This window comes from Astatotilapia calliptera, chromosome 3, assembly GCF_964374335.1.
Source record: "Astatotilapia calliptera chromosome 3, fAstCal68.1, whole genome shotgun sequence".
NCBI classification, from domain to species: domain Eukaryota; kingdom Metazoa; phylum Chordata; class Actinopteri; order Cichliformes; family Cichlidae; genus Astatotilapia; species Astatotilapia calliptera.
In genome coordinates this window covers 24672527-24696262 of record NC_137424.1, presented here as the reverse complement: position 1 = coordinate 24696262, position 23736 = coordinate 24672527, and the positions used below count along the sequence as shown (strand labels likewise).

At 57.6% G+C, this 23736-nt stretch overlaps 13 non-coding genes and 1 pseudogene across 13 annotated transcripts; all 14 read left to right on the top strand.

Moving 5' to 3' along the window:
* Positions 1-1190: 1190 nt before the first annotated feature.
* Positions 1191-1309, top strand: LOC145427634 (5S ribosomal RNA). The gene has a single exon (XR_013908176.1). It is a non-coding gene; the product is annotated as a 5S ribosomal RNA (ribosomal RNA).
* A 2311-nt stretch (positions 1310-3620) lies between these two features.
* LOC145427402 (5S ribosomal RNA) lies at positions 3621-3739 on the top strand (annotated as a pseudogene).
* Positions 3740-5428: 1689 nt separating this feature from the next.
* LOC145426860 (5S ribosomal RNA) lies at positions 5429-5547 on the top strand. Its single transcript, XR_013907581.1, has one exon. It is a non-coding gene; the product is annotated as a 5S ribosomal RNA (ribosomal RNA).
* A 1688-nt stretch (positions 5548-7235) lies between these two features.
* LOC145426568 (5S ribosomal RNA) lies at positions 7236-7354 on the top strand. Its single transcript, XR_013907278.1, has one exon. It is a non-coding gene; the product is annotated as a 5S ribosomal RNA (ribosomal RNA).
* A 2033-nt stretch (positions 7355-9387) lies between these two features.
* Positions 9388-9506, top strand: LOC145427096 (5S ribosomal RNA). Its single transcript, XR_013907820.1, has one exon. It is a non-coding gene; the product is annotated as a 5S ribosomal RNA (ribosomal RNA).
* A 1647-nt stretch (positions 9507-11153) lies between these two features.
* Positions 11154-11272, top strand: LOC145426800 (5S ribosomal RNA). Its single transcript, XR_013907518.1, has one exon. It is a non-coding gene; the product is annotated as a 5S ribosomal RNA (ribosomal RNA).
* Positions 11273-12251: 979 nt separating this feature from the next.
* Positions 12252-12370, top strand: LOC145427864 (5S ribosomal RNA). Its single transcript, XR_013908406.1, has one exon. It is a non-coding gene; the product is annotated as a 5S ribosomal RNA (ribosomal RNA).
* A 1530-nt stretch (positions 12371-13900) lies between these two features.
* On the top strand, positions 13901-14019 carry LOC145426422 (5S ribosomal RNA). Its single transcript, XR_013907132.1, has one exon. It is a non-coding gene; the product is annotated as a 5S ribosomal RNA (ribosomal RNA).
* A 1135-nt stretch (positions 14020-15154) lies between these two features.
* On the top strand, positions 15155-15273 carry LOC145427863 (5S ribosomal RNA). Its single transcript, XR_013908405.1, has one exon. It is a non-coding gene; the product is annotated as a 5S ribosomal RNA (ribosomal RNA).
* Positions 15274-16803: 1530 nt separating this feature from the next.
* LOC145426411 (5S ribosomal RNA) lies at positions 16804-16922 on the top strand. Its single transcript, XR_013907121.1, has one exon. It is a non-coding gene; the product is annotated as a 5S ribosomal RNA (ribosomal RNA).
* Positions 16923-18057: 1135 nt separating this feature from the next.
* On the top strand, positions 18058-18176 carry LOC145427862 (5S ribosomal RNA). Its single transcript, XR_013908404.1, has one exon. It is a non-coding gene; the product is annotated as a 5S ribosomal RNA (ribosomal RNA).
* Positions 18177-19705: 1529 nt separating this feature from the next.
* Positions 19706-19824, top strand: LOC145427868 (5S ribosomal RNA). The gene has a single exon (XR_013908410.1). It is a non-coding gene; the product is annotated as a 5S ribosomal RNA (ribosomal RNA).
* Positions 19825-20959: 1135 nt separating this feature from the next.
* On the top strand, positions 20960-21078 carry LOC145427861 (5S ribosomal RNA). Its single transcript, XR_013908403.1, has one exon. It is a non-coding gene; the product is annotated as a 5S ribosomal RNA (ribosomal RNA).
* Positions 21079-22647: 1569 nt separating this feature from the next.
* On the top strand, positions 22648-22766 carry LOC145427063 (5S ribosomal RNA). Its single transcript, XR_013907787.1, has one exon. It is a non-coding gene; the product is annotated as a 5S ribosomal RNA (ribosomal RNA).
* Positions 22767-23736: the final 970 nt, after the last annotated feature.

The window sequence follows — 23736 nt, the reverse complement described above, 5'->3', positions numbered from 1 at the left end:
TACACCACACCAGTGCCTGTGGCTTCTGGCTGAGGCCACTTACACCACACCAGGGCCTGTGGCTCTTGCTCAGGCCACTTACACCACACCAGGGCCTGTGCTGCTGGCTGAGGCCACTTACACCACACCAGGGCCTGTGGCTGCTGGCTGAGGCCACTTACACCACACCAGGGCCTGTGGCTGCTGGCTGAGGGCACTTACACCACACCAGTGCCTGTGGCTGCTGGCTGAGGCCACTTACACCACACCAGGGCATTAGTTGCTATTGAGGCCCCTTACACCACACCAGGGCCTGTGGCACTGGCTGAGGCCACTTACACCACACCAGGGCCTGTGGCTGCTGGCTGAGGCCACCTACACCACACCAGGGCATTAGTTGCTATTGAGGCCAATTACACCACACCAGGGTCTGTGGCTCTTGCTCAGGCCACTTACACCACACCAGGGCCTGTGGCACTGGCTGAGGCCACTTACACCACACCAGGGCCTGTGGCTGCTGGCTGAGGCCACTTACACCACACCAGGGCCTGTGGCTGCTGGCTGAGGCCACTTACACCACACCAGGGCCTGTGGCTGCTGGCTGAGGCCACTTACACCACACCAGGGTCTGTGGCTCTTGCTCAGGCCACTTACACCACACCAGGGCCTGTGGCACTGGCTGAGGCCACTTACACCGCACCAGGGCCTGTGGCTCTGGCTGAGGCCACTTACACCACACCAGGGCCTGTGGCTGCTGGCTGAGGCCACTTACACCACACCAGGGCCTGTGGCTGCTGGCTGAGGCCACTTACACCACACCAGGGCCTGTGGCTGCTGGCTGAGGCCACTTACACCACACCAGTGCCTGTGGCTTCTGGCTGAGGCCACTTACACCACACCAGGGCCTGTGGCTCTTGCTCAGGCCACTCACATCACACCAGGCCCTGCGCTTCTGGCCGAGGCCATCTTCACCAAACCAGGCCCTGTGCTGCTAGCTGTGGCCATGTACAACACACCAGGCCCTGTGCTGGTTCCTGAGGCCATCTTCAACAATCCAGGGCCTGTGCTGTTAGATAAATGCTAAACTGAGCCTTTGGGTTAGGGTATTATGCAAACATGCAGGTATGGTTAAAGGATTGTCTTCGTAACTTCAGGTACTTGCCACCTAATCAGTTGAATCCATAAATTGAGACATTGTGCTGGGGCCAGCAGCTTACGGCCATACCACCCTGAGCACGCCCGACCTCGTCTGATCTCGGAAGCTAAGCAGGGCTGGGCTTGGTTAGTACTTGGATGGGAGACCGCCTGGGAATACCTGGTGCTGTAAGCCTTTCATTTTCATGCCATTGAACCGCTTTTGATCCAGAGAAGGGGTGTATTAAAAGACCAAAAGCAGCTGCCCATTAATGAGGGCACATTAACGACATTGCTTTTGGCTGTTTTCCAATGTCTTGTGCTGCTAGCTGATGCCACCTACACCACACCAGGGCCTGAGTGACCAGCTGGGGCCACTTACACCACATCAGGGCCTGTGGCTGCTGGCTGAGGCCACTTACACCACACCAGGGCCTGTGGCTGCTGGCTGAGGCCACTTACACCACACCAGGGCCTGTGGCTGCTGGCTGAGGCCACCTACACCACACCAGGGCCTTAGTTGCTATTGAGGCCAATTACACCACAACAGGGTCTGTGGCTCTTGCTCAGGCCACTTACACCACACCAGGGCCTGTGGCACTGGCTGAGGCCACTTACACCACACCAGGACCTGTGGCTCTGGCTGAGGCCACTTACACCACACCAGGGCCTGTGGCTGCTGGCTGAGGCCACTTACACCACACCAGGGCCTGTGGCTGCTGGCTGAGGCCACTTACACCACACCAGGGCCTCTGGCTGCTGGCTGAGGCCACTTACACCACACCAGGGCCTGTGGCTGCTGGCTGAGGCCACTTACACCACACCAGGGCCTGTGGCACTGGCTGAGGCCACTTACACCACACCAGGACCTGTGGCTCTGGCTGAGGCCACTTACACCACACCAGGACCTGTGGCTCTGGCTGAGGCCACTTACACCACACCAGGGCCTGTGGCTGCTGGCTGAGGCCACTTACACCACACCAGGGCATTAGTTGCTATTGAGGCCACTTACACCACACCAGGGCCTGTGGCTGCTGGCTGAGGCCACCTACACCACACCAGGGCATTAGTTGCTATTGAGGCCAATTACACCACACCAGGGTCTGTGGCTCTTGCTCAGGCCACTTACACCACACCAGGGCCTGTGGCACTGGCTGAGGCCACTTACACCACACCAGAACCTGTGGCTCTGGCTGAGGCCAATTACACCACACCAGGGCCTGTGGCTGCTGGCTGAGGCCACTTACACCACACCAGGGCCTGTGGCTTCTGGCTGAGGCCACTTACACCACACCAGGGCCTGTGGCACTGGCTGAGGCCACTTACACCACACCAGGACCTGTGGCTCTGGCTGAGGCCACTTACACCACACCAGGGCCTGTGGCTGCTGGCTGAGGCCACTTACACCACACCAGGGCCTGTGGCTGCTGGCTGAGGCCACTTACACCACACCAGGGCCTGTGGCTGCTGGCTGAGGCCACTTACACCACACCAGGGCATTAGTTGCTATTGAGGCCCCTTACACCACACCAGGGCCTGTGGCACTGGCTGAGGCCACTTACACCACTCCAGGGCCTGTGGCTGCTGGCTGAGGCCACCTACACCACACCAGGGCATTAGTTGCTATTGAGGCCAATTACACCACACCAGGGTCTGTGGCTCTTGCTCAGGCCACTTACACCACACCAGGGCCTGTGGCACTGGCTGAGGCCACTTACACTACACCAGGGCCTGTGGCTGCTGGCTGAGGGCACTTACACCACACCAGTGCCTGTGGCTGCTGGCTGAGGCCACTTACACCACACCAGGGCCTGTGGCTGCTGGCTGAGGCCACCTACACCACACCAGGGCCTTACTTGCTATTGAGGCCAATTACACCACACCAGGGTCTGTGGCTCTTGCTCAGGCCATTTACACCACACCAGGGCCTGTGGCTGCTGGATGAGGCGACTTACACCACACCAAGGCCTGTGGCTGCTGGATGAGGCCACTTACACCACACCAGGGCCTTAGTTGCTATTGAGGCCACTTACACCACAGCAGGGCCTGTGGCTCTGGCTGAGGCCACTTACACCACACCACGGGCTTATTTGCTTCTGAGGCCACTTACACCACACCAGGGCCTGTGGCTCTGGCTGAGGCCACTTACACCACACCAGGGCCTGTGGCTCTTGCTCAGGCCACTTACTCCACACCAGGGCCTGTGGCTCTTGCTCAGGCCACTCATATCACACCAGGCCCTGTGCTTCTGGCCGAGGCCATCTTCACCAAACCAGGCCCTGTGCTGCTAGCTGTGACCATGTACAACACACCAGGCCCTGTTCTGGTTCCTGAGGCCATCTTCAACAATCCAGGGCCTGTGCTGTTGGATAAATGCTAAACTGAGCCTTTGGGTTAGGGTATTATGCAAACATGCAGGTATGGTTATAGGATTGTCTTCGTAACTCCAGGTACTTGCCACCTAATCACTTGAATCCATAAATTGAGACATTGTGCTGTGGCCAGCAGCTTAGGGCCATACCACCCTGAGCATGCCCGACCACGTCTGATCTCGGAAGCTAAGCAGGGCTGTGCTTGGTTAGTACTTGGATGGGAGACTTCCTTGGAATACCTGGTGCTGTAAGCCTTTCATTTTCATGTCATTGAACCGCTTTTGATCCAGAGAAGGGGTGTATTAAAAGACCAAAAGCAGCTGCCCATTAATGAGGGCACATTAACGACATTGCTTTTGGCTGTTTTCCAATGTCTTGTGCTGCTAGCTGATGCCACCTACACCACACCAGGGCCTGAGTGACCGGCTGGGGCCACTTACACCACATCAGGGCCTGTGGCTGCTGGCTGAGGCCACTTACACCACACCAGGGCCTGTGGCTGCTGGCTGAGGCCACTTACACCACACCAGGGCATTAGTTGCTATTGAGGCCAATTACACCACACCAGGGTCTGTGGCTCTTGCTCAGGCCACTTACACCACACCAGGGCCTGTGGCACTGGCTGAGGCCACTTACACCACACCAGGGCCTGTGGCTGCTGGCTGAGGCCACTTACACCACACCAGGGCCTGTGGCTGCTGGCTGAGGTCACTTACACCACACCAGGGCCTGTGGCTGCTGGCTGAGGGCACTTACACCACACCAGTGCCTGTGGCTTCTGGCTGAGGCCACTTACACCACACCAGGGCCTGTGGCTCTTGCTCAGGCCACTTACACCACACCAGGGCCTGTGGCACTGGCTGAGGCCACTTACACCACACCAGGGCCTGTGGCTGCTGGCTGAGGCCACTTACACCACACCAGGGCCTGTGGCTGCTGGCTGAGGTCACTTACACCACACAAGGGCCTTTGGCTGCTGGCTGAGGGCACTTACACCACACCAGTGCCTGTGGCTTCTGGCTGAGGCCACTTACACCACACCAGGGCCTGTGGCTGCTGGCTCAGGCCACTTACACCACACCAGGGCCTGTGGCTGCTGGCTGAGGCCACTTACACCACACCAGGGCCTGTGGCTGCTGGCTGAGGCCACTTACACCACACCAGTGCCTGTGGCTGCTGGCTGAGGCCACTTACACCACACCAGGGCATTAGTTGCTATTGAGGCCCCTTACACCACACCAGGGCCTGTGGCACTGGCTGAGGCCACTTACACCACACCAGGGCATTAGTTGCTATTGAGGCCCCTTACACCACACCAGGGCCTGTGGCTGCTGGCTGAGGCCACCTACACCACACCAGGGCATTAGTTGCTATTGAGGCCAATTACACCACACCAGGGTCTGTGGCTCTTGCTCAGGCCACTTACACCACACCAGGGCCTGTGGCACTGGCTGAGGCCACTTACACTACACCAGGGCCTGTGGCTCTGGCTGAGGCCACTTACACCACACCAGGGCCTGTGGCTGCTGGCTGAGGCCACTTACACCACACCAGGGCCTGTGGCTGCTGGCTGAGGCCACTTACACCACACCAGTGCCTGTGGCTTCTGGCTGAGGCCACTTACACCACACCAGGGCCTGTGGCTCTTGCTCAGGCCACTCACATCACACCAGGCCCTGCGCTTCTGGCCGAGGCCATCTTCACCAAACCAGGCCCTGTGCTGCTAGCTGTGGCCATGTACAACACACCAGGCCCTGTGCTGGTTCCTGAGGCCATCTTCAACAATCCAGGGCCTGTGCTGTTGGATAAATGCTAAACTGAGCCTTTGGGTTAGGGTATTATGCAAACATGCAGGTATGGTTATAGGATTGTCTTCGTAACTTCAGGTACTTGCCACCTAATCAGTTGAATCCATAAATTGAGACATTGTGCTGGGGCCAGCAGCTTACGGCCATACCACCCTGAGCACGCCCGACCTCGTCTGATCTCGGAAGCTAAGCAAGGCTGGGCTTGGTTAGTACTTGGATGGGAGACTACCTGGGAATACCTGGTGCTGTAAGCCTTTCTTTTTCATGTCATTGAACCGCTTTTGATCCAGAGAAGGGGTGTATTAAAAGACCAAAAGCAGCTGCCCATTAATGAGGGCACATTAACGACATTGCTTTTGGCTGTTTTCCAATGTCTTGTGCTGCTAGCTGATGCCACCTACACCACACCAGGGCCTGAGTGACCGGCTGGGGCCACTTACACCACATCAGGGCCTGTGGCTGCTGGCTGAGGCCACTTACACCACACCAGGGCCTGTGGCTGCTGGCTGAGGCCACTTACACCACACCAGGGCATTAGTTGCTATTGAGGCCAATTACACCACACCAGGGTCTGTGGCTCTTGCTCAGGCCACTTACACCACACCAGGGCCTGTGGCACTGGCTGAGGCCACTTACACCGCACCAGGGCCTGTGGCTGCTGGCTGAGGCCACCTACACCACACCAGGGCATTAGTTGCTATTGAGGCCAATTACACCACACCAGGGTCTGTGACTCTTGCTCAGGCCACTTACACCACACCAGGGCCTGTGGCAGTGGCTGAGGCCACTTACACCACACCAGGGCCTGTGGCTGCTGGCTGAGGCCACTTACACCACACCAGGGCCTGTGGCTGCTGGCTGAGGTCACTTACACCACACCAGGGCCTGTGGCTGCTGGCTGAGGGCACTTACACCACACCAGTGCCTGTGGCTTCTGGCTGAGGCCACTTACACCACACCAGGGCCTGTGGCTCTTGCTCAGGCCACATACACCACACCAGGGCCTGTGGCTGCTGGCTGAGGCCACTTACACCACACCAGGGCCTGTGGCTGCTGGCTGAGGCCACTTACACCACACCAGGGCCTGTGGCTGCTGGCTGAGGGCACTTACACCACACCAGTGCCTGTGGCTGCTGGCTGAGGCCACTTACACCACACCAGGGCATTAGTTGCTATTGAGGCCCCTTACACCACACCAGGGCCTGTGGCACTGGCTGAGGCCACTTACACCACTCCAGGGCCTGTGGCTGCTGGCTGAGGCCACCTACACCACACCAGGGCATTAGTTGCTATTGAGGCCAATTACACCACACCAGGGTCTGTGGCTCTTGCTCAGGCCACTTACACCACACCAGGGCCTGTGGCACTGGCTGAGGCCACTTACACTACACCAGGGCCTGTGGCTCTGGCTGAGGCCACTTACACCACACCAGGGCCTGTGGCTGCTGGCTGAGGCCACTTACACCACACCAGGGCCTGTGGCTGCTGGCTGAGGCCACTTACACCACACCAGGGCCTGTGGCTGCTGGCTGAGGCCACTTACACCACACCAGGGCCTGTGGCTGCTGGCTGAGGCCACTTACACCACACCAGTGCCTGTGGCTTCTGGCTGAGGCCACTTACACCACACCAGGGCCTGTGGCTCTTGCTCAGGCCACTCACATCACACCAGGCCCTGCGCTTCTGGCCGAGGCCATCTTCACCAAACCAGGCCCTGTGCTGCTAGCTGTGGCCATGTACAACACACCAGGCCCTGTGCTGGTTCCTGAGGCCATCTTCAACAATCCAGGGCCTGTGCTGTTAGATAAATGCTAAACTGAGCCTTTGGGTTAGGGTATTATGCAAACATGCAGGTATGGTTAAAGGATTGTCTTCGTAACTTCAGGTACTTGCCACCTAATCAGTTGAATCCATAAATTGAGACATTGTGCTGGGGCCAGCAGCTTACGGCCATACCACCCTGAGCACGCCCGACCTCGTCTGATCTCGGAAGCTAAGCAGGGCTGGGCTTGGTTAGTACTTGGATGGGAGACCGCCTGGGAATACCTGGTGCGGTAAGCCTTTCATTTTCATGCCATTGAACCGCTTTTGATCCAGAGAAGGGGTGTATTAAAAGACCAAAAGCAGCTGCCCATTAATGAGGGCACATTAACGACATTGCTTTTGGCTGTTTTCCAATGTCTTGTGCTGCTAGCTGATGCCACCTACACCACACCAGGGCCTGAGTGACCAGCTGGGGCCACTTACACCACATCAGGGCCTGTGGCTGCTGGCTGAGGCCACTTACACCACACCAGGGCCTGTGGCTGCTGGCTGAGGCCACTTACACCACACCAGGGCCTGTGGCTGCTGGCTGAGGCCACCTACACCACACCAGGGCCTTAGTTGCTATTGAGGCCAATTACACCACAACAGGGTCTGTGGCTCTTGCTCAGGCCACTTACACCACACCAGGGCCTGTGGCACTGGCTGAGGCCACTTACACCACACCAGGACCTGTGGCTCTGGCTGAGGCCACTTACACCACACCAGGGCCTGTGGCTGCTGGCTGAGGCCACTTACACCACACCAGGGCCTGTGGCTGCTGGCTGAGGCCACTTACACCACACCAGGGCCTGTGGCACTGGCTGAGGCCACTTACACCACACCAGGACCTGTGGCTCTGGCTGAGGCCACTTACACCACACCAGGACCTGTGGCTCTGGCTGAGGCCACTTACACCACACCAGGGCCTGTGGCTGCTGGCTGAGGCCACTTACACCACACCAGGGCATTAGTTGCTATTGAGGCCACTTACACCACACCAGGGCCTGTGGCTGCTGGCTGAGGCCACCTACACCACACCAGGGCATTAGTTGCTATTGAGGCCAATTACACCACACCAGGGTCTGTGGCTCTTGCTCAGGCCACTTACACCACATCAGGGCCTTTGGCACTGGCTGAGGCCACTTACACCACACCAGGGCCTGTGGCTGCTGGCTGAGGCCACCTACACCACACCAGGGCATTAGTTGCTATTGAGGCCCCTTACACCACACCAGGGCCTGTGGCACTGGCTGAGGCCACTTACACCACACCAGGGCCTGTGGCTGCTGGCTGAGGCCACCTACACCACACCAGGGCATTAGTTGCTATTGAGGCCAATTACACCACACCAGGGTCTGTGGCTCTTGCTCAGGCCACTTACACCACACCAGGGCCTGTGGCACTGGCTGAGGCCACTTACACCACACCACGGCCTTATTTGCTTCTGAGGCCACTTACACCACACCAGGGCCTGTGGCTCTGGATGAGGCCACTTACACCACACCAGGGCCTTAGTTGCTATTGAGGCCAATTACACCACACCAGGGCCTGTGGCTCTTGCTCAGGCCACTTACACCACACCAGGGCCTGTGGCTGCTGGCTGAGGCCACTTACACCACACCAGGGCATTAGTTGCTATTGAGGCCAATTACACCACACCAGGGTCTGTGGCTCTTGCTCAGGCCACTTACACCACACCAGGGCCTGTGGCACTGGCTGAGGCCACTTACACTACATCAGGGCCTGTGGCTCTGGCTGAGGCCACTTACACCACACCAGGGCCTGTGGCTGCTGGCTGAGGCCACTTACACCACACCAGGGCCTGTGGCTGCTGGCTGAGGCCACTTACACCACACCAGGGCCTGTGGCTGCTGGCTGAGGCCACTTACACCACACCAGGGCCTGTGGCTGCTGGCTGAGGCCACTTACACCACACCAGTGCCTGTGGCTTCTGGCTGAGGCCACTTACACCACACCAGGGCCTGTGGCTCTTGCTCAGGCCACTCACATCACACCAGGCCCTGCGCTTCTGGCCGAGGCCATCTTCACCAAACCAGGCCCTGTGCTGCTAGCTGTGGCCATGTACAACACACCAGGCCCTGTGCTGGTTCCTGAGGCCATCTTCAACAATCCAGGGCCTGTGCTGTTAGATAAATGCTAAACTGAGCCTTTGGGTTAGGGTATTATGCAAACATGCAGGTATGGTTAAAGGATTGTCTTCGTAACTTCAGGTACTTGCCACCTAATCAGTTGAATCCATAAATTGAGACATTGTGCTGGGGCCAGCAGCTTACGGCCATACCACCCTGAGCACGCCCGACCTCGTCTGATCTCGTAAGCTAAGCAGGGCTGGGCTTGGTTAGTACTTGGATGGGAGACTGCCTGGGAATACCTGGTGCTGTAAGCCTTTCATTTTCATGTCATTGAACCGCTTTTGATCCAGAGAAGGGGTGTATTAAAAGACCAAAAGCAGCTGCCCATTAATGAGGGCACATTAACGACATTGCTTTTGGCTGTTTTCCAATGTCTTGTGCTGCTAGCTGATGCCACCTACACCACACCAGGGCCTGAGTGACCGGCTGGGGCCACTTACACCACATCAGGGCCTGTGGCTGCTGGCTGAGGCCACTTACACCACACCAGGGCCTGTGGCTGCTGGCTGAGGCCACTTACACCACACCAGGGCATTAGTTGCTATTGAGGCCAATTACACCACACCAGGGTCTGTGGCTCTTGCTCAGGCCACTTACACCACACCAGGGCCTGTGGCACTGGCTCAGGCCACTTACACCACACCAGGGCCTGTGGCTGCTGGCTGAGGCCACTTACACCACACCAGGGCCTGTGGCTGCTGGCTGAGGCCACTTACACCACACCAGGGCCTGTGGCTGCTGGCTGAGGGCACTTACACCACACCAGTGCCTGTGGCTGCTGGCTGAGGCCACTTACACCACACCAGGGCCTGTGGCTCTTGCTCAGGCCACTTACACCACACCAGGGCCTGTGGCTGCTGGCTGAGGCCACTTACACCACACCAGGGCCTGTGGCTGCTGGCTGAGGCCACCTACACCACACCAGGGCCTTACTTGCTATTGAGGCCAATTACACCACACCAGGGTCTGTGGCTCTTGCTCAGGCCATTTACACCACACCAGGGCCTGTGGCTGCTGGATGAGGCGACTTACACCACACCAAGGCCTGTGGCTGCTGGATGAGGCCACTTACACCACACCAGGGCCTTAGTTGCTATTGAGGCCACTTACACCACACCAGGGCCTGTGGCTCTGGCTGAGGCCACTTACACCACACCACGGCCTTATTTGCTTCTGAGGCCACTTACACCACACCAGGGCCTGTGGCTCTGGCTGAGGCCACTTACACCACATCAGGGCCTGTGGCTGCTGGATGAGGCGACTTACACCACACCAAGGGCCTGTGGCTGCTGGCTGAGGCCACCCACACCACACCAGGGCCTGTGGCTGCTGGCTGAGGCCACTTACACCACACCAAGGGCCTGTGGCTGCTGGCTGAGGCCACATACACCACACCACGGCCTTATTTGCTTCTGAGGCCACTTACACCACACCAGGGCCTGTGGCTGCTGGCTGAGGCCACATACACCACACCAGGGCCTTAGTTGCTATTGAGGCCAATTACACCACACCAGGGCCTGTTGCTCTTGCTCAGGCCACTTACACCACACCAGGGCCTGTGGCTCTTGCTCAGGCCACTTACTCCACACCAGGGCCTGTGGCTCTTGCTCAGGCCACTCGTATCACACCAGGCCCTGTGCTTCTGGCCGAGGCCATCTTCACCAAACCAGGCCCTGTGCTGCTAGCTGTGGCCATGTACAACACACCAGGCCCTGTTCTGGTTCCTGAGGCCATCTTCAACAATCCAGGGCCTGTGCTGTTGGATAAATGCTAAACTGAGCCTTTGGGTTAGGGTATTATGCAAACATGCAGGTATGGTTATAGGATTGTCTTCGTAACTTCAGGTACTTGCCACCTAATCAGTTGAATCCATAAATTGAGACATTGTGCTGGGGCCAGCAGCTTACGGCCATACCACCCTGAGCACGCCCGACCTCGTCTGATCTCGGAAGCTAAGCAGGGCTGGGCTTGGTTAGTACTTGGATGGGAGACTTCCTTGGAATACCTGGTGCTGTAAGCCTTTCATTTTCATGTCATTGAACCGCTTTTGATCCAGAGAAGGGGTGTATTAAAAGACCAAAAGCAGCTGCCCATTAATGAGGGCACATTAACGACATTGCTTTTGGCTCTTTTCCAATGTCTTGTGCTGCTAGCTGATGCCACTTACACCACACCAGGGCCTGAGTGACCGGCTGGGGCCACTTACACCACATCAGGCCCTATGGTTGCTGGCTGAGGCCACTTACACCACACCAGGGCCTGTGGCTGCTGGCTGAGGCCACCTACACCACACCAGGGCATTAGTTGCTATTGAGGCCAATTACACCACACCAGGGTCTGTGGCTCTTGCTCAGGCCACTTACACCACACCAGGGCCTGTGGCTGCTGGATGAGGCGACTTACACCACACCAAGGCCTGTGGCTGCTGGATGAGGCCACTTACACCACACCAGGGCCTTAGTTGCTATTGAGGCCACTTACACCACACCAGGGCCTGTGGCTCTGGCTGAGGCCACTTACACCACACCAGGGCCTGTGGCTGCTGGCTGAGGCCACTTACACCACACCAGGGCCTGTGGCTGCTGGCTGAGGCCACTTACACCACACCAGGGCCTGTGGCTGCTGGCTGAGGCCACTTACACCACACCAGTGCCTGTGGCTTCTGGCTGAGGCCACTTACACCACACCAGGGCCTGTGGCTCTTGCTCAGGCCACTCACATCACACCAGGCCCTGCGCTTCTGGCCGAGGCCATCTTCACCAAACCAGGCCCTGTGCTGCTAGCTGTGGCCATGTACAACACACCAGGCCCTGTGCTGGTTCCTGAGGCCATCTTCAACAATCCAGGGCCTGTGCTGTTAGATAAATGCTAAACTGAGCCTTTGGGTTAGGGTATTATGCAAACATGCAGGTATGGTTAAAGGATTGTCTTCGTAACTTCAGGTACTTGCCACCTAATCAGTTGAATCCATAAATTGAGACATTGTGCTGGGGCCAGCAGCTTACGGCCATACCACCCTGAGCACGCCCGACCTCGTCTGATCTCGGAAGCTAAGCAGGGCTGGGCTTGGTTAGTACTTGGATGGGAGACTACCTGGGAATACCTGGTGCTGTAAGCCTTTCATTTTCATGTCATTGAACCGCTTTTGATCCAGAGAAGGGGTGTATTAAAAGACCAAAAGCAGCTGCCCATTAATGAGGGCACATTAACGACATTGCTTTTGGCTGTTTTCCAATGTCTTGTGCTGCTAGCTGATGCCACCTACACCACACCAGGGCCTGAGTGACCGGCTGGGGCCACTTACACCACATCAGGGCCTGTGGCTGCTGGCTGAGGCCACTTACACCACACCAGGGCCTGTGGCTGCTGGCTGAGGCCACTTACACCACACCAGGGCATTAGTTGCTATTGAGGCCAATTACACCACACCAGGGTCTGTGGCTCTTGCTCAGGCCACTTACACCACACCAGGGCCTGTGGCACTGGCTGAGGCCACTTACACCACACCAGGGCCTGTGGCTGCTGGCTGAGGCCACTTACACCACACCAGGGCATTAGTTGCTATTGAGGCCAATTACACCACACCAGTGCCTGTGGCACTGGCTGAGGCCACTTACACCACACCAGGGCCTGTGGCTGCTGGCTGAGGCCACTTACACCACACCAGGGCCTGTGGCTGCTGGCTGAGGTCACTTACACCACACCAGGGCCTGTGGCTGCTGGCTGAGGGCACTTACACCACACCAGTGCCTGTGGCTTCTGGCTGAGGCCACTTACACCACACCAGGGCCTGTGGCTCTTGCTTGGGCCACTTACACCACACCAGGGCCTGTGGCTGCTGGCTGAGGCCACTTACACCACACCAGGGCCTGTGGCTGCTGGCTGAGGCCACTTACACCACACCAGGGCCTGTGGCTGCTTGTTGAGGGCACTTACACCACACCAGTGCCTATGGCTGCTGGCTGAGGCCACTTACACCACACCAGGGCATTAGTTGCTATTGAGGCCCCTTACACCACACCAGGGCCTGTGGCACTGGCTGAGGCCACTTACACCACACCAGGGCCTGTGGCTGCTGGCTGAGGCCACTTACACCACACCAGGGCCTTAGTTGCTATTGAGGCCACCTACACCACACCAGGGCATTAGTTGCTATTGAGGCCAATTACACCACACCAGGGCCTGTGGCTGCTGGCTGAGGCCACTTACACCACACCAGGGCCTGTGGCTGCTGGCTGAGGCCACTTACACCACACAAGGGCCTGTGGCTGCTGGCTGAGGCCACCTACACCACACCAGGGCCTGTGGCTTCTGGCTGAGGCCACTTACACCACACCAGGGCCTGTGGCTCTTGCTCAGGCCACTCATATCACACCAGACCCTGTGCTTCTGGCCGAGGCCATCTTCACCAAACCTGGCCCTGTGCTGCTTGCTGTGGCCATGTACAACACACCAGGCCCTGTGCTGGTTCCTGAGGCCATCTTCAACAATCCAGGGCCTGTGCTGTTAGATAAATGCTAAACTGAGCCTTTGGGTTAGGGTATTATGCAAAAATGCAGGTATGGTTAAAGGATTGTCTTCGTAACTTCAGGTACTTGCCACCTAATCAGTTGAATCCATAAATTGAGACATTGTGCTGGGGCCAGCAGCTTACGGCCATACCACCCTGAGCACGCCCGACCTCGTCTGATCTCGGAAGCTAAGCAGGGCTGGGCTTGGTTAGTACTTGGATGGGAGACCGCCTGGGAATACCTGGTGCTGTAAGCATTTCATTTTCATGTCACTGAACCGCTTTTGATCCAGAGAAGGGGTGTATTAAAAGACCAAAAGCAGCTGCCCATTAATGAGGGCACATTAACGACATTGCTTTTGGCTGTTTTCCAATGTCTTGTGCTGCTAGCTGATGCCACCTACACCACACCAGGGCCTGAGTGACCGGCTGGGGCCACTTACACCACATCAGGGCCTGTGGCTGCTGGCTGAGGCCACTTACACCACACCAGGGCCTGTGGCTGCTGGCTGAGGCCACTTACACCACACCAGGGCCTGTGGCTGCTGGCTGAGGCCACCTACACCACACCAGGGCCTTAGTTGCTATTGAGGCCAATTACACCACACCAGGGTCTGTGGCTCTTGCTCAAGCCACTTACACCACACCAGGGCCTGTGGCTGCTGGCTGAGGCCACTTACACCACACCAGGGCATTAGTTGCTATTGAGGCCACTGACACCACACCAGGGCCTGTGGCTGCTGGCTGAGGCCACCTACACCACACCAGGGCATTAGTTGCTATTGAGGCCAATTACACCACACCAGGGTCTTTGGCTCTTGCTCAGGCCACTTACACCACACCAGGGCCTGTGGCAGTGGCTGAGGCCACTTACACCACACCAGGGCCTGTGGCTCTGGCTGAGGCCACTTACACCACACCAGGGCCTGTGGCTGCTGGCTGAGGCCACTTACACCACACCAGGGCCTGTGGCTGCTGGCTGAGGCCACTTACACCACACCAGGGCCTGTGGCTGCTGGCTGAGGCCACTTACACCACACCAGTGCCTGTGGCTTCTGGCTGAGGCCACTTACACCACACCAGGGCCTGTGGCTCTTGCTCAGGCCACTCACATCACACCAGGCCCTGCGCTTCTGGCCGAGGCCATCTTCACCAAACCAGGCCCTGTGCTGCTAGCTGTGGCCATGTACAACACACCAGGCCCTGTGCTGGTTCCTGAGGCCATCTTCAACAATCCATGGCCTGTGCTGTTAGATAAATGCTAAACTGAGCCTTTGGGTTAGGGTATTATGCAAACATGCAGGTATGGTTAAAGGATTGTCTTCGTAACTTCAGGTACTTGCCACCTAATCAGTTGAATCCATAAATTGAGACATTGTGCTGGGGCCAGCAGCTTACGGCCATACCACCCTGAGCACGCCCGACCTCGTCTGATCTCGGAAGCTAAGCAGGGCTGGGCTTGGTTAGTACTTGGATGGGAGACTACCTGGGAATACCTGGTGCTGTAAGCCTTTCATTTTCATGTCATTGAACCGCTTTTGATCCAGAGAAGGGGTGTATTAAAAGACCAAAAGCAGCTGCCCATTAATGAGGGCACATTAACGACATTGCTTTTGGCTGTTTTCCAATGTCTTGTGCTGCTAGCTGATGCCACCTACACCACACCAGGGCCTGAGTGACCGGCTGGGGCCACTTACACCACATCAGGGCCTGTGGCTGCTGGCTGAGGCCACTTACACCACACCAGGGCCTGTGGCTGCTGGCTGAGGCCACTTACACCACACCAGGGCATTAGTTGCTATTGAGGCCAATTACACCACACCAGGGTCTGTGGCTCTTGCTCAGGCCACTTACACCACACCAGGGCCTGTGGCACTGGCTGAGGCCACTTACACCACACCAGGGCCTGTGGCTGCTGGCTGAGGCCACCTACACCACACCAGGGCATTAGTTGCTATTGAGGCCAATTACACCACACCAGGGTCTGTGACTCTTGCTCAGGCCACTTACACCACACCAGTGCCTGTGGCACTGGCTGAGGCCACTTACACCACACCAGGGCCTGTGGCTGCTGGCTGAGGCCACTTACACCACACCAGGGCCTGTGGCTGCTGGCTGAGGTCACTTACACCACACCAGGGCCTGTGGCTGCTGGCTGAGGGCACTTACACCACACCAGTGCCTGTGGCTTCTGGCTGAGGCCACTTACACCACACCAGGGCCTGTGGCTCTTGCTTGGGCCACTTACACCACACCAGGGCCTGTGGCTGCTGGCTGAGGCCACTTACACCACACCAGGGCCTGTGGCTGCTGGCTGAGGCCACTTACACCACACCAGGGCCTGTGGCTGCTTGTTGAGGGCACTTACACCACACCAGTGCCTGTGGCTGCTGGCTGAGGCCACTTACACCACACCAGGGCATTAGTTGCTATTGAGGCCCCTTACACCACACCAGGGCCTGTGGCTGCTGGCTGAGGCCACTTACACCACACCAGGGCCTTAGTTGCTATTGAGGCCACCTACACCACACCAGGGCATTAGTTGCTATTGAGGCCAATTACACCACACCAGGGCCTGTGGCTGCTGGCTGAGGCCACTTACACCACACCAGGGCCTGTGGCTGCTGGCTGAGGCCACTTACACCACACAAGGGCCTGTGGCTGCTGGCTGAGGCCACCTACACCACACCAGGGCCTGTGGCTTCTGGCTGAGGCCACTTACACCACACCAGGGCCTGTGGCTCTTGCTCAGGCCACTCATATCACACCAGACCCTGTGCTTCTGGCCGAGGCCATCTTCACCAAACCTGGCCCTGTGCTGCTTGCTGTGGCCATGTACAACACACCAGGCCCTGTGCTGGTTCCTGAGGCCATCTTCAACAATCCAGGGCCTGTGCTGTTAGATAAATGCTAAACTGAGCCTTTGGGTTAGGGTATTATGCAAAAATGCAGGTATGGTTAAAGGATTGTCTTCGTAACTTCAGGTACTTGCCACCTAATCAGTTGAATCCATAAATTGAGACATTGTGCTGGGGCCAGCAGCTTACGGCCATACCACCCTGAGCACGCCCGACCTCGTCTGATCTCGGAAGCTAAGCAGGGCTGGGCTTGGTTAGTACTTGGATGGGAGACCGCCTGGGAATACCTGGTGCTGTAAGCATTTCATTTTCATGTCACTGAACCGCTTTTGATCCAGAGAAGGGGTGTATTAAAAGACCAAAAGCAGCTGCCCATTAATGAGGGCACATTAACGACATTGCTTTTGGCTGTTTTCCAATGTCTTGTGCTGCTAGCTGATGCCACCTACACCACACCAGGGCCTGAGTGACCGGCTGGGGCCACTTACACCACATCAGGGCCTGTGGCTGCTGGCTGAGGCCACTTACACCACACCAGGGCCTGTGGCTGCTGGCTGAGGCCACTTACACCACACCAGGGCCTGTGGCTGCTGGCTGAGGCCACCTACACCACACCAGGGCCTTAGTTGCTATTGAGGCCAATTACACCACACCAGGGTCTGTGGCTCTTGCTCAAGCCACTTACACCACACCAGGGCCTGTGGCTGCTGGCTGAGGCCACTTACACCACACCAGGGCATTAGTTGCTATTGAGGCCACTGACACCACACCAGGGCCTGTGGCTGCTGGCTGAGGCCACCTACACCACACCAGGGCATTAGTTGCTATTGAGGCCAATTACACCACACCAGGGTCTTTGGCTCTTGCTCAGGCCACTTACACCACACCAGGGCCTGTGGCAGTGGCTGAGGCCACTTACACCACACCAGGGCCTGTGGCTCTGGCTGAGGCCACTTACACCACACCAGGGCCTGTGGCTGCTGGCTGAGGCCACTTACACCACACCAGGGCCTGTGGCTGCTGGCTGAGGCCACTTACACCACACCAGGGCCTGTGGCTGCTGGCTGAGGCCACTTACACCACACCAGTGCCTGTGGCTTCTGGCTGAGGCCACTTACACCACACCAGGGCCTGTGGCTCTTGCTCAGGCCACTCACATCACACCAGGCCCTGCGCTTCTGGCCGAGGCCATCTTCACCAAACCAGGCCCTGTGCTGCTAGCTGTGGCCATGTACAACACACCAGGCCCTGTGCTGGTTCCTGAGGCCATCTTCAACAATCCATGGCCTGTGCTGTTAGATAAATGCTAAACTGAGCCTTTGGGTTAGGGTATTATGCAAACATGCAGGTATGGTTAAAGGATTGTCTTCGTAACTTCAGGTACTTGCCACCTAATCAGTTGAATCCATAAATTGAGACATTGTGCTGGGGCCAGCAGCTTACGGCCATACCACCCTGAGCACGCCCGACCTCGTCTGATCTCGGAAGCTAAGCAGGGCTGGGCTTGGTTAGTACTTGGATGGGAGACTACCTGGGAATACCTGGTGCTGTAAGCCTTTCATTTTCATGTCATTGAACCGCTTTTGATCCAGAGAAGGGGTGTATTAAAAGACCAAAAGCAGCTGCCCATTAATGAGGGCACATTAACGACATTGCTTTTGGCTGTTTTCCAATGTCTTGTGCTGCTAGCTGATGCCACCTACACCACACCAGGGCCTGAGTGACCGGCTGGGGCCACTTACACCACATCAGGGCCTGTGGCTGCTGGCTGAGGCCACTTACACCACACCAGGGCCTGTGGCTGCTGGCTGAGGCCACTTACACCACACCAGGGCATTAGTTGCTATTGAGGCCAATTACACCACACCAGGGTCTGTGGCTCTTGCTCAGGCCACTTACACCACACCAGGGCCTGTGGCACTGGCTGAGGCCACTTACACCACACCAGGGCCTGTGGCTGCTGGCTGAGGCCACCTACACCACACCAGGGCATTAGTTGCTATTGAGGCCAATTACACCACACCAGGGTCTGTGACTCTTGCTCAGGCCACTTACACCACACCAGTGCCTGTGGCACTGGCTGAGGCCACTTACACCACACCAGGGCCTGTGGCTGCTGGCTGAGGCCACTTACACCACACCAGGGCCTGTGGCTGCTGGCTGAGGTCACTTACACCACACCAGGGCCTGTGGCTTCTGGCTGAGGCCACTTACACCACACTAGGGCCTGTGGCTCTTGCTTGGGCCACTTACACCACACCAGGGCCTGTGGCTGCTGGCTGAGGCCACTTACACCACACCAGGGCCTGTGGCTGCTGGCTGAGGCCACTTACACCACACCAGGGCCTGTGGCTGCTTGTTGAGGGCACTTACACCACACCAGTGCCTGTGGCTGCTGGCTGAGGCCACTTACACCACACCAGGGCATTAGTTGCTATTGAGGCCCCTTACACCACACCAGGGCCTGTGGCACTGGCTGAGGCCACTTACACCACACCAGGGCCTGTGGCTGCTGGCTGAGGCCACTTACACCACACCAGGGCCTTAGTTGCTATTGAGGCCACCTACACCACACCAGGGCATTAGTTGCTATTGAGGCCAATTACACCACACCAGGGCCTGTGGCTGCTGGCTGAGGCCACTTACACCACACCAGGGCCTGTGGCTGCTGGCTGAGGCCACTTACACCACACAAGGGCCTGTGGCTGCTGGCTGAGGCCACCTACACCACACCAGGGCCTGTGGCTTCTGGCTGAGGCCACTTACACCACACCAGGGCCTGTGGCTCTTGCTCAGGCCACTCATATCACACCAGACCCTGTGCTTCTGGCCGAGGCCATCTTCACCAAACCTGGCCCTGTGCTGCTTGCTGTGGCCATGTACAACACACCAGGCCCTGTGCTGGTTCCTGAGGCCATCTTCAACAATCCAGGGCCTGTGCTGTTAGATAAATGCTAAACTGAGCCTTTGGGTTAGGGTATTATGCAAAAATGCAGGTATGGTTAAAGGATTGTCTTCGTAACTTCAGGTACTTGCCACCTAATCAGTTGAATCCATAAATTGAGACATTGTGCTGGGGCCAGCAGCTTACGGCCATACCACCCTGAGCACGCCCGACCTCGTCTGATCTCGGAAGCTAAGCAGGGCTGGGCTTGGTTAGTACTTGGATGGGAGACCGCCTGGGAATACCTTGTGCTGTAAGCATTTCATTTTCATGTCACTGAACCGCTTTTGATCCAGAGAAGGGGTGTATTAAAAGACCAAAAGCAGCTGCCCATTAATGAGGGCACATTAACGACATTGCTTTTGGCTGTTTTCCAATGTCTTGTGCTGCTAGCTGATGCCACCTACACCACACCAGGGCCTGAGTGACCGGCTGGGGCCACTTACACCACATCAGGGCCTGTGGCTGCTGGCTGAGGCCACTTACACCACACCAGGGCCTGTGGCTGCTGGCTGAGGCCACTTACACCACACCAGGGCCTGTGGCTGCTGGCTGAGGCCACCTACACCACACCAGGGCCTTAGTTGCTATTGAGGCCAATTACACCACACCAGGGTCTGTGGCTCTTGCTCAAGCCACTTACACCACACCAGGGCCTGTGGCTGCTGGCTGAGGCCACTTACACCACACCAGGGCATTAGTTGCTATTGAGGCCACTGACACCACACCAGGGCCTGTGGCTGCTGGCTGAGGCCACCTACACCACACCAGGGCATTAGTTGCTATTGAGGCCAATTACACCACACCAGGGTCTTTGGCTCTTGCTCAGGCCACTTACACCACACCAGGGCCTGTGGCAGTGGCTGAGGCCACTTACACCACACCAGGGCCTGTGGCTCTGGCTGAGGCCACTTACACCACACCAGGGCCTGTGGCTGCTGGCTGAGGCCACTTACACCACACCAGGGCCTGTGGCTGCTGGCTGAGGCCACTTACACCACACCAGGGCCTGTGGCTGCTGGCTGAGGCCACTTACACCACACCAGTGCCTGTGGCTTCTGGCTGAGGCCACTTACACCACACCAGGGCCTGTGGCTCTTGCTCAGGCCACTCACATCACACCAGGCCCTGCGCTTCTGGCCGAGGCCATCTTCACCAAACCAGGCCCTGTGCTGCTAGCTGTGGCCATGTACAACACACCAGGCCCTGTGCTGGTTCCTGAGGCCATCTTCAACAATCCATGGCCTGTGCTGTTAGATAAATGCTAAACTGAGCCTTTGGGTTAGGGTATTATGCAAACATGCAGGTATGGTTAAAGGATTGTCTTCGTAACTTCAGGTACTTGCCACCTAATCAGTTGAATCCATAAATTGAGACATTGTGCTGGGGCCAGCAGCTTACGGCCATACCACCCTGAGCACGCCCGACCTCGTCTGATCTCGGAAGCTAAGCAGGGCTGGGCTTGGTTAGTACTTGGATGGGAGACTACCTGGGAATACCTGGTGCTGTAAGCCTTTCATTTTCATGTCATTGAACCGCTTTTGATCCAGAGAAGGGGTGTATTAAAAGACCAAAAGCAGCTGCCCATTAATGAGGGCACATTAACGACATTGCTTTTGGCTGTTTTCCAATGTCTTGTGCTGCTAGCTGATGCCACCTACACCACACCAGGGCCTGAGTGACCGGCTGGGGCCACTTACACCACATCAGGGCCTGTGGCTGCTGGCTGAGGCCACTTACACCACACCAGGGCCTGTGGCTGCTGGCTGAGGCCACTTACACCACACCAGGGCATTAGTTGCTATTGAGGCCAATTACACCACACCAGGGTCTGTGGCTCTTGCTCAGGCCACTTACACCACACCAGGGCCTGTGGCACTGGCTGAGGCCACTTACACCACACCAGGGCCTGTGGCTGCTGGCTGAGGCCACCTACACCACACCAGGGCATTAGTTGCTATTGAGGCCAATTACACCACACCAGGGTCTGTGACTCTTGCTCAGGCCACTTACACCACACCAGTGCCTGTGGCACTGGCTGAGGCCACTTACACCACACCAGGGCCTGTGGCTGCTGGCTGAGGCCACTTACACCACACCAGGGCCTGTGGCTGCTGGCTGAGGTCACTTACACCACACCAGGGCCTGTGGCTGCTGGCTGAGGGCACTTACACCACACCAGTGCCTGTGGCTTCTGGCTGAGGCCACTTACACCACACCAGGGCCTGTGGCTCTTGCTTGGGCCACTTACACCACACCAGGGCCTGTGGCTGCTGGCTGAGGCCACTTACACCACACCAGGGCCTGTGGCTGCTGGCTGAGGCCACTTACACCACACCAGGGCCTGTGGCTGCTTGTTGAGGGCACTTACACCACACCAGTGCCTGTGGCTGCTGGCTGAGGCCACTTACACCACACCAGGGCATTAGTTGCTATTGAGGCCCCTTACACCACACCAGGGCCTGTGGCACTGGCTGAGGCCACTTACACCACACCAGGGCCTGTGGCTGCTGGCTGAGGCCACTTACACCACACCAGGGCCTTAGTTGCTATTGAGGCCACCTACACCACACCAGGGCATTAGTTGCTATTGAGGCCAATTACACCACACCAGGGCCTGTGGCTGCTGGCTGAGGCCACTTACACCACACCAGGGCCTGTGGCTGCTGGCTGAGGCCACTTACACCACACAAGGGCCTGTGGCTGCTGGCTGAGGCCACCTACACCACACCAGGGCCTGTGGCTTCTGGCTGAGGCCACTTACACCACACCAGGGCCTGTGGCTCTTGCTCAGGCCACTCATATCACACCAGACCCTGTGCTTCTGGCCGAGGCCATCTTCACCAAACCTGGCCCTGTGCTGCTTGCTGTGGCCATGTACAACACACCAGGCCCTGTGCTGGTTCCTGAGGCCATCTTCAACAATCCAGGGCCTGTGCTGTTAGATAAATGCTAAACTGAGCCTTTGGGTTAGGGTATTATGCAAAAATGCAGGTATGGTTAAAGGATTGTCTTCGTAACTTCAGGTACTTGCCACCTAATCAGTTGAATCCATAAATTGAGACATTGTGCTGGGGCCAGCAGCTTACGGCCATACCACCCTGAGCACGCCCGACCTCGTCTGATCTCGGAAGCTAAACAGGGCTGGGCTTGGTTAGTGCTTGGATGGGAGACCGCCTGGGAATACCTGGTGCTGTAAGCATTTCATTTTCATGTCACTGAACCGCTTTTGATCCAGAGAAGGGGTGTATTAAAAGACCAAAAGCAGCTGCCCATTAATGAGGGCACATTAACGACATTGCTTTTGGCTGTTTTCCAATGTCTTGTGCTGCTAGCTGATGCCACCTACACCACACCAGGGCCTGAGTGACCGGCTGGGGCCACTTACACCACATCAGGGCCTGTGGCTGCTGGCTGAGGCCACTTACACCACACCAGGGCCTGTGGCTGCTGGCTGAGGCCACTTACACCACACCAGGGCCTGTGGCTGCTGGCTGAGGCCACCTACACCACACCAGGGCCTTAGTTGCTATTGAGGCCAATTACACCACACCAGGGTCTGTGGCTCTTGCTCAAGCCACTTACACCACACCAGGGCCTGTGGCTGCTGGCTGAGGCCACTTACACCACACCAGGGCATTAGTTGCTATTGAGGCCACTGACACCACACCAGGGCCTGTGGCTGCTGGCTGAGGCCACCTACACCACACCAGGGCATTAGTTGCTATTGAGGCCAATTACACCACACCAGGGTCTTTGGCTCTTGCTCAGGCCACTTACACCACACCAGGGCCTGTGGCAGTGGCTGAGGCCACTTACACCACACCAGGGCCTGTGGCTCTGGCTGAGGCCACTTACACCACACCAGGGCCTGTGGCTGCTGGCTGAGGCCACTTACACCACACCAGGGCCTGTGGCTGCTGGCTGAGGCCACTTACACCACACCAGGGCCTGTGGCTGCTGGCTGAGGCCACTTACACCACACCAGGGTCTGTGGCTCTTGCTCAGGCCACTTACACCACACCAGGGCCTGTGGCACTGGCTGAGGCCACTTACACCGCACCAGGGCCTGTGGCTCTGGCTGAGGCCACTTACACCACACCAGGGCCTGTGGCTGCTGGCTGAGGCCACCTACACCACACCAGGGCATTAGTTGCTATTGAGGCCAATTA